This window comes from Rattus norvegicus, chromosome 5 (assembly GCF_021556685.1).
Source record: "Rattus norvegicus strain SHRSP/BbbUtx chromosome 5, alternate assembly SHRSP_T2T, whole genome shotgun sequence".
Taxonomy (NCBI): domain Eukaryota; kingdom Metazoa; phylum Chordata; class Mammalia; order Rodentia; family Muridae; genus Rattus; species Rattus norvegicus.
The window spans coordinates 136,230,662-136,240,339 of NC_141538.1; the positions used below are offsets into that span (position 1 = coordinate 136,230,662).

The 9,678-nt window shown below is 46.0% G+C and overlaps 1 long non-coding RNA gene across 1 annotated transcript in view; it reads right to left on the reverse strand.

Moving 5' to 3' along the window:
• LOC148005993 (uncharacterized) overlaps window positions 1-9,678 on the reverse strand; it is a 1,435,680-nt gene that overhangs the window by 749,910 nt on the left and 676,092 nt on the right. The window lies entirely within an intron of this gene.

The window sequence follows — 9,678 nt, forward strand, 5'->3', positions numbered from 1 at the left end:
ACACATGTGTCCCCAAAAACACATATACACTATGCTGATTTAAAGCACATTAGACCCACCCGTTTCTGCGAGCATGGTTTTATAGGAACACGGCCATGCTACTCGTGTTATAGCAATGGCTGCTCTTCACCAAGGAGAGCACCACTGACCCACAAGGCAGACACTAAAGTTCACAAAGGCTGTGAAACTTACCGTCTGGCTCTTAATTAGTTGCTGGTCACTCCAGAGAAGGTGGAGGCGTTGGCACCCTTGGCATCACCTGGGTGCTTGTCTCTACGTCCATCGTAAACTGCTCAGTGAGCACAACCAATCCGATTGAAGCTCTCTCCTGACACAATCTCGGCTGAGGCTGGTGGACATACGAAGTAGCCCAGGCACAGTAGGTTAGTAGGTCAGTGTGCCACTCATTATCTCTGCACTGGGTGCAATGATTGCTTTTTCTGATGTCCTCAGGTCAGAGTGCCATTGGTCATCAGCTAGAATCTTTACTCTGGATCTGCCTGGACAGAGACCACAGTCTCTCAGCTCTCTGTACATCCATTCACTAGAGGGCACAGCCTGTGCCAGGCACTTGACTATACCTGTGGACAGATCGGCATATCTGTGGCCCTCGCAGAATTATGGAGTTTTAACACTTGCTCTAGTTCTTCCTAAAACCTCATAGGTGGCTCCTTTACTCTCCACTCGAAAACCAAGGGTTAGAGAGATTAAATGATTTACTCAAAGTCATATATGGCCGGTGAGTGGCAGAGCGAAAATTGAACGTCTGTTTTCTGATACTGTAGTTTATGTGTTGCTTTGTGCAATACTGCTAGACAGGAGTCTGGGAGATTGTGATCTAAATTAGATCTACAGACAGCAAACCAGTGTTTTAAAGATAAGGAACAGAAACGGAATGTTGCTATCTCTCACTTCCCAGATGTAAGCAAGATGATCCTGAAAGACTGAGGAAGACTGGCAGTGAGAGACCTAAAGGCTTCCCCTGGCTCCTGCTCTTCAGAAAGGACGAGCCTGTCACCTTTATCTGTAAAGAGAAAGAGCGACTCCAGCAGCACCATTCCTTTTAGATACCTAAAGTGAGAGGAACTTCTGAGGCTGTCAGTAGAATATGAAAAACCCTGCTGTAGGGAGAAGAGGGCTCAGGGTTCATGTATCCCCTGCATGATGTCCTGTATTAGCTGCTTCCTTCACTGCCACTCAAGGGAAGAAGGCATCATTTTGGCTCGCCATTTAAGAGGGGACATAGTCTGTAGTAGGAAAACCCAGTGGCAAGGTGTGAGGTGGTCACACTGCATCAGTTGTCAGGGAGCAGAGAGGGTTGGCCACTGGTGCTCAGCTCAGCCATGGAAGGTGCTGCCCACATTCAGAGAGAACCTTCCCTCCTCGGTCAGCCTTGCTGGAGAAACGCCTCCACAGCCATGCTCAAGGTGCTCTCCATGATGATTCTGACACAGTGAGTTGGCAGTGAAGCATCACTGACTCCTCCCAAAATACATTCTATTTACCATGTCATCTTGCCTTTCCCACCTCTTACACATACTCTGGCTGACCCAGAGCTCCTGCTTTGCCTAGTTCCTGCATTCCATTGCACTTCCATAAACTCTGACCCTGACACTTACAACTATACCTTCCTGTATATCTGTATCCTGCTGTTGGAGCAGAGAGATGAGGCCAGACCATGACAGACTGCTGAAAAGGGATGTTGGGCTGCACACGCTTGAGGAATGAAGGAAAAGAAGGGAAATTCAAGAGCGGAAGACAGAGTAGAATGCTTGCTAAATAAATAAATAAAATCCCTCAAATTAAGAATCCAACATTTTGGGGCTGGGGATTTAGCTCAGTGGTAGAGCGCTTACCTAGGAAGCGCAAGGCCCTGGGTTCGGTCCCCAGCTCCGAAAAAAAGAACCAAAAAAAAAAAAAAAGAATCCAACATTTTGGGGGCTGGAGAGATGGCTCAGTGGTTAAGAGCTCTGACTGCTCTTCCACAGGTCCTGAGTTCAAATCCCAGCAACCACATGGTGGCTCACAACCATCTGTAATGGGATCTGATGCCCTCTTCTGGTGTGTCTGTTAGCTACAGTGTACTCTTATAAAATAAATAAATAAATAAATCTTTAAAAACAAACAAAACAAAAAACAAACAAAAAGAATCCAACATTTTGGTGAAAATGTGCATCTTTATTGAAAATGGAGACCTGGGCTGGAGAGATGGCTCAGTGGTTAAGAGCACCGACTACTCTTCCAGAGGTCCTGAGTTCAAATCCAGTAACCACATGGTGGCTCACAACTATCTGGGATCCGATGTCCTCTTCTGGTGTGTCTGACAGCTATGGTGTACTCATACAAAAATAAATAAATCTTTAAAAAAAAAAAAGAAAAGAAAAGAAAATGGAGACCTTACTTCATAGATGACACAGCACTTAAACAGTTTGCATTATATCCAGTTCTGTAAGAATCCTGGAGATGACTTAAGTCTAGAAACGATGTGGCCAGAGTCTATGCAAACACTGCACACACCATTTCATAATAAAAAACCTTAGTGTCTGTAGAATTTGGCTTCAGAAGAAAAGGAGGTGGCCTGGAACCACTCCCAGCAGGTTCCAGCAAACCTCATTCATCTGCATGCACTAAATCAGAGCACCTGACATAGGTGTTTTGGGATAAACTTTCCAGGTGGTGGTGGTGCACACCTTTGATCCCAAGTGGGAGGCAGAGGCAGAGGCAGGTGGATTTCTGAGTTCAAGGCCAGCCTGATCTACAGAAGGAGTTCCAGGACAGCCAGGGGATACAAAGGGAAACCTTGCCTCAAACAAACACCACAAAGGGAGGAGAAAGAAGAAATCTATCAGAATTAATAACTAATTTTTAAAAAAAAAAAAAAAACATGGCCTCACTCTGCTCACCAGGCTGGCCTGGAATTCACTCTGTAGAGAAGGGCTGTCTTACACGAGTATGCCTGCCTCTACCTCCAAGTGCTAGAATTAAGAGTTCCACAATACCTGGTTAAATCTCGAACAAACAGACATTTATTTACTTATGTGTATGTGTGCACCGTGTGCATGCATGTGTTCTCGGAGCCCAGAGGGCGTTGGAGCCCCTGGAACTAGAGTTACAGACGGTGGTAAGCCTTATATTATATATGGGTCCTGGGATCCCAGCAAGAGCAGTACCAATTATTAACTCCTTAGCCATCTTTCCAGTTCCCATAGGAACTAAATCTTGCAAATTGTTGGATCCCTTCCTTACCTCCTTTCAGGTCTGAACTAGGGAAAAATTTCTTCGTAACAAATTTTCTCTCTTGATTTTAGCAGTTGTAAACATTTCTCAACCAAAGGGTCACACAATTCCCCAGGAGTTGTGAAGGATGAGTGTATTAACTGTAAGAAGGTCTTTGAACAGTCCAGCCTGTTCAGCAAACATCACTGGGCGGGAAGAGTGCTAGCAGCCAAGAGGACCTGGAAGCCCAGGGTGTTGTTCTTGAGCTATTCAGCACAAGCTAGTCAGGCCTGCAATTAGACAGGCTCCAGGATAGAAAGACAAAGGGCTCCCAGAAGCTGGGGTGAAGGGAGGTCAGAGGTCAGAGTACCAACCCAGCTGAGAGAAGACTTTGTTAAGGCTGCACAGGCAGAACTCTGTCCCAGTGAGGCTCGCCCCCCCAGCAGATTCCAGATGAATGTGTTTATCGGAGGGGGAGCCTAAGCACTATGGTGAGAGAACAGGAAGATGGGGCAGAGGAGGGGAGTGTGCCAATAAATGCTCCTTAATGAGATGGGCACGGCCCATGCAATGGGGGCTCCATCCTAGTGGGGACTCTTCAAAGAGTATAGAATGTACAGACTCAGGATTGTTCCTCTAAGAGGGCCAGGAAGCCAGGATATTTCTCCTACCAGCTCCACCCCACAGTGGTTGAGGATTGCTCCTGGCAAGCATAATTATTTCTTACTGCTTCAGCCCGCCTGGCATATGGGTTGGGCCCTCCTATAGCCAAATGAGACTCTCAGGCCAAGAGATGCAGGCGTTCGGGACCCAAGCGATCCCCTGTTCTCAGAAACAGCAGGCGCGCTGTGTTCCTGGCCAAGCGTATGAGTCGGGTGCTGGCGCCTTCTGCTATGTTCTCTGCAAATGTCTGAGCAAATGAGAAAACAGAGAAGGTGGTTTTGAGCAAGGCCAAGGAACAGAGAGCGTGTAGTGAGGCTGGGATGACAAAAGCAAGCGGGTGTCTGTAAAACAAACATTTTTAAAAGTTTGGGGTTTTTGGAGACAGGGTTTTTCTGTGAAGCCTGGCTGTCCTGGCGCTCTTTCTATAGACCAGGCTAGCCTCAGAACTCAGAGGTCTGCCTGCCTCTGGCTCCCAAGTGCTGGTTCTAAAGTCATGCACCACCACTGTTTGGTAAATGTTTGAAGGCTAGGGAAACTTAGGTTCAGAGCCAGCTGTGGTGACACACACCTCTAATCCCAGCCCTTGGGAAGCAGATGCAATCAGATCTCAGTGAGCGTGAGGCGTTTTGAGAGAGCTTGGTTTTCTGTTGGTAGAAGGAAGACTGAACGTCTTTGCTCATTGGGAACAGCCGTTATCCAATCTGTTGAGTCTTAGTTACTGTCTCCATCTCTCATTGAGTTATCTTCTTATCCTTCAGTGGACCGAGTTCCTGAGGGCAGGGACGTCATACAGCTTATCCTGTAGTCACCCCACTCTCCGCCCAGCCTCAAACTCGCTCTATCTCAGGGACGATTTTGAACGTCTGAAAGCAAGAATTACAGGCGTTTGCTACAGGCCTGGTCTCATTCAGTGCCGGGCATCAAACTCCAAACTTTGTACGTTTTTGGCAAGTGCTCTACCACCCCCACCCCCACCCCATCCCAGAACCCTCATTTAACCCCTGTTAACACAGTTCAGACCGAGGCACTCAGGACACGGTCATGACCAAGCTGCCTTCTGCACACTCCCTAGAACGCTTAGAGAAGTTACTACATTTCATGATAACTATTGTGTCAAAATGGCTGGCACCCAACTGAGGACGTGAACCCCAGACAGTGCCACTGTTTGGGACGCAGTACCTGCTTATTGAGTATTCGTAAGATGAGTAATAGGAACAGGAGTACTTTTTAATTGAATTACTCTTTTCACAACCTTCCAACTAAATACTGGCCCAAACCACCCTTAGGAAAGCCAAGTTTTCTTTTTCAATCTACTGACACACAGGACAAATGTGGAGCTGAAAATGGTGTCAGCCTGGTTAAGTAGGCAATGCGCGTCACTGCTGAAACTTCCCATGCCGTAACATTACAAACTCGATGTCTGTGTCTCCAGCCGAGTACAGTGATATATAAGGGTGGCTAAGGTATCTAAAATTACAGTGCCTAAAGCATTCCTTCTCTAAAGAAGGAAGATGGGCAGCTCGAGAGATTGGGAAGTCAGCCGCCAGAATCAGGAGCTCCCCGAAGACCGAATTTAGAGGAAACTGAAAATCAAGCTCCCAGAAAAGGAGTGGCAGGACGTGAATGGGAAAGGAGGGAGGTGGGAGGTGACAAAGCCTACGGAGAAGCAAGTCTGGCATTTGAGAGGGGAAAGAGGTAGTTTGACACTGGAAAGTGCCCTGCATGTAAGATGTGTGTACAGCCTGGGTGGGGCAGGTGGCTAATCAATCCTAAGAGACTCCGCCTCCCATCATCTGTATATCAGAAATGTGTTGATGAGGTTCTGACTTAATAAACATTAAAAGTCTAGGAACACCTAAGAACTGCTGGGGGATGCTTTAGAGAGAATGCCGTAAGAGTAGGTTTCTAAGACTGGACTAAGAGGCCATCTATGCAATCTTACCCACGCCAGGACACCATTCAGAAACTGTTAAAGAAGAAAATAAAGGGGAATATTCTTGTGGTTTCAGGGAAAGATTTCTTACTTTCTTTTTTAGGTTTTCCGAAACAGGGTTTCTCTGTATAACAGCCTCAATTGTCCTGGAACTTGCTTTGTAGACTAGGCTAGCCTCAAACTCACAGAGATCTGCCTGGCTCTGCCTCCCAATTGGGATCAAAGGCATGCACCACCACTGCCAGGCTATCAGGGAATGGTTTCTTTAAATGGAACACAAAAAGCATAAAACATAAAGGAAAAGGCTTATATCTTTTACATTGAAAGTTTCATGCGGGATTGGGGATTTAGCTCAGTGGTAGAGCACTTGCCTAGCAAGCACAAAGCCCTGGGTTCGGTCCCCAGCTCCGAAAAAAAGAAAAAAAAAAAAAAAGAAATTAAAAAAATTTAAAAAAAAGAAAAGAAAAGAAAGTTTCATGCATTGACTACATTTGCCTCCACGTATAAAACCCTGGGCTTGATCTCTAGCATTGCAGAAGTCGACACACAGAGGGCACAGAGACCAGCGACACTGACAATGTGAAAAGCTAAGTGGTATATTGGAAGTAAAGATTTGCGACCCAAGGGGGCTGGGGATTTAGCTCAGTGGTAGAGCGCTTACCTAGGAAGCGCAAGGCCCTGGGTTCGGTCCCCAGCTCCGAAAAAAAGAACCAAAAAAAAAAAAAAAAAAAAGATTTGCGACCCAGATGTTAAACAAAATACGTGTATTTAAAAATACAATGATCAGGGCCGGAGAGGTGGCTCATTGGCTAAAGGTGCTCCTTGCTACTTTAATCCCAGCACTCAGGAAGCGGAGGCATCTCTGTGAGTTTGAGGCCAGTCTGATGCACAGAGTGAATTCCAGGCCAACCAGGGCTACTCAGTGAGACCCTGCGCAAAACAAAGCACACAAAACAAAAGGAATGCTTCCCGCTTTTCCAGAGGACTAGAGTTTGGTTCCCAGAATTCACATCCAGCAGCCTACAGCTGCTGTACCAGCAGCTCCCGGAGATCTAGCTCCCTCTTCTGGCCTCCCAGGGCACCTGCAGCACAGACACACACATACGTTAAAGGATGAAGTACCGGTCAACGCCTACATGTGGACTAGATTAGTGTCCTAGGTATGCTTTCACAAATTATTGCTGAGAGATGGCCTAGAATAATAAAATTTACCCTGTCACAGTTCTGGAAACAAGACATCCAAAATGAAAGAACCAGTGGAGCTAGCTGGCTCCGTCGGGAGGCCCTCTGAAGAATCACTGTGCGCTTCTCTAGCAAGCCATAGCGGTCGCTGCTAACCTTTGGGTACACTTGCATTGCTCCGATCTCTAACATTGTCTTCACAAGGCTTTTTCCTCACAGAACTGTGCCCTTCCAAGGCTTCTTAGAAGGTTAGCAATCGCACGTCAAGATCACCCTAGTATAATGTCACCTTGATTCCACCCGAAAAGGCTATTTCTAATTAAGGGCATATCCTTATTCTCCAGTACACATGAGAGATACTGTTCAAGCCTGGAGAGTCCGCCCTCCCCCGACCCCTCAAGTTCTTATGTATCTCATGCACAGGGTACATTCACGACACCCCTACATGCGACATCTATCTCATCTAGGTATCGAACCACCTCACGCACCTTATCACTTGAACCGGAAGAGGAGGAGGGGGTCTCTCTGGTCTGGTCTGGAGCTGGGTTCACCTCTCTTTGTAGACCTGAAAAACAAAACAAAACAAACAAACAAACAAACAAAAAAACAAGCCCCATCATCTGCTTCTAAAATATAACGTCATTTGAACATAAGACAGACCTCTCCATGCTAAGAGGGAGAAAATGTCCGTCCCCAGCTCCGAAAAAAAGAACCAAAAAAAAAAAAAAAAAAAAAAAAGAGGGAGAAAATGCAAGGACTAATAGAGGCCCCAGGTTCAAACAAAGTTAAAATGGAGCTGGGGCCCCTTCACTAGGTTTTGAAGCCTGGGGAAGATTCTTTGCAGCTTGACCTCATCCGCGCCTAAGGAAGCGCTGCCATCTCTGATCTCAGCACCAGGGGCTCTGTCTTTGGAGTTATTTTTCCTCCTTATTGAGTCGCATCACATCCGTGTAGGTGAGTAATCCTGCCAGCTCACTTCCTGCCTGTGGAATCCCTGAAGTCTGACAGTCGTCCCTCATTTCATTCTGTTTCTCTCTCCATTGTTTCAAGATGCTGGTGTTTCTTTCCCTTCCTTAAATTTATTGTTACTTTGTGTGCATTGTTGTTTTGTCTGTATGTCCATCTGTGTGAGGCTGTCAGAAGCCCTGCCTGGCACTGGAGTTACAGACAGGTGAACTGCCATGTGGATGCTGGGAATTAAACCTGGGTACTCTGAAAGAGCAGCAAGCGCTCTTAACCGCTGAGCCATTTCTCTAGCTCCGTGCCAGTGTTTCTGTATCTACAACAGTCTCAAAAAATGTGTCGGTCTATGATATATGTCACAGAGACCCAGGCTGTGATGTAAGTGAGTTCTTCCCAGATCTCTCCTGCTTGTACTGAGACGGTTGATTAAATCTGCCAGTCACACATCTACACTCAGCAAAGTCTGCCCAGCTATGCACTTGGCTTCAGTTCTAGAGCTTACTGCCTGCACCAGAAGCAGCTGGGTGGCATTTGCCCATATTACCAGCTACTTGGGAGGCCAAGGAAGGGGGACTGCCAGTTTAAGACTAGCCTTGACAATAAAATAAGATCATCTCGAAAAAGGAGAGAGAGAGAGAGAGAGAGAGAGAGAGAGAGGCGGAGGGATAAACTGAGAAATTTCCTAAATCAAATAGTTTTTTGCTTAATAATTACCTTTCAATTTATCTCTTTCCTCTCATATTTTGCTCTAAGCATCGAGGAGAAAGCAGGCCAAATCTTCTGCGTTTTTCTTAGCAATCTCTAAGTTCATTGGTTATCCTCTCTAGTCCTCATCCATTCTTACAACACGATGCATATCATACCAAGGGTCGCCTTTTCTCCAGTGTCCAATAATAATATGCTTGTCATTTCTGTTCGAGAATTCTATATTTCTAACAAGTCTATGATTTCAAAGCTATGTTTCCTGCCCCAGCATTGTAAATGAACTAAATACACACAAGCACACACACCAAACTAACTTCTCTCTCATACCTTTGGCTATTAAGGCCTAGCTAGGCTGAAGTATGAAAGTAACCATTATAATAACTGAAAAGGAAAAAGAGGCCAAATATTAAAAACTGGTCAATTCCTAAAATCACAGTGAACTAGTGTGACTGTCTGGACATCTAATGAGATTGCAGTTCAGTCAGATAATTTAAAACCGTCTTTGTTTTCACATATGAATTGGGGTTACGACCAATTCATTGGGATATAAAGAGGAGTGTTTTGTTTTAGTTAGGGTTTCTATTGCTGTGATAAAACACCATGACTAAAAGCAACTTGGGGTGGCGGGGAAAGGGTTTATTTGGCTCACATATCCCAAATCATGGTCCATTGAGGGAAGCCAAAGCAGGATCTCAAACTGGACAGGAACCTGGAGGCAGGAGCAGATGCAGGGGCCACGGAGGAGTGCTGCTTACTGGGATGCTCTCCATGGCTTGCTCAGCCTGCTTTGTTAGAGAGCCCAGGACCACCAGCCCAGGAGTGGCCACACCCACAGGAGGCCAGGCCCTCTCCCATCAATCACTCGTTAAGAAAACGCCTGTAGACTTGCCTATGACCTGATCTTGTAGAGGCATTTCTTTCTCTTTTCTCTTTTTGTTCTTATTTTATTTGTTTGTTTCTTGAGACAAAGTTTTTCTGTGTAGCCCTGTCTTGGACTCGTTTTGTAGACCAGGCTG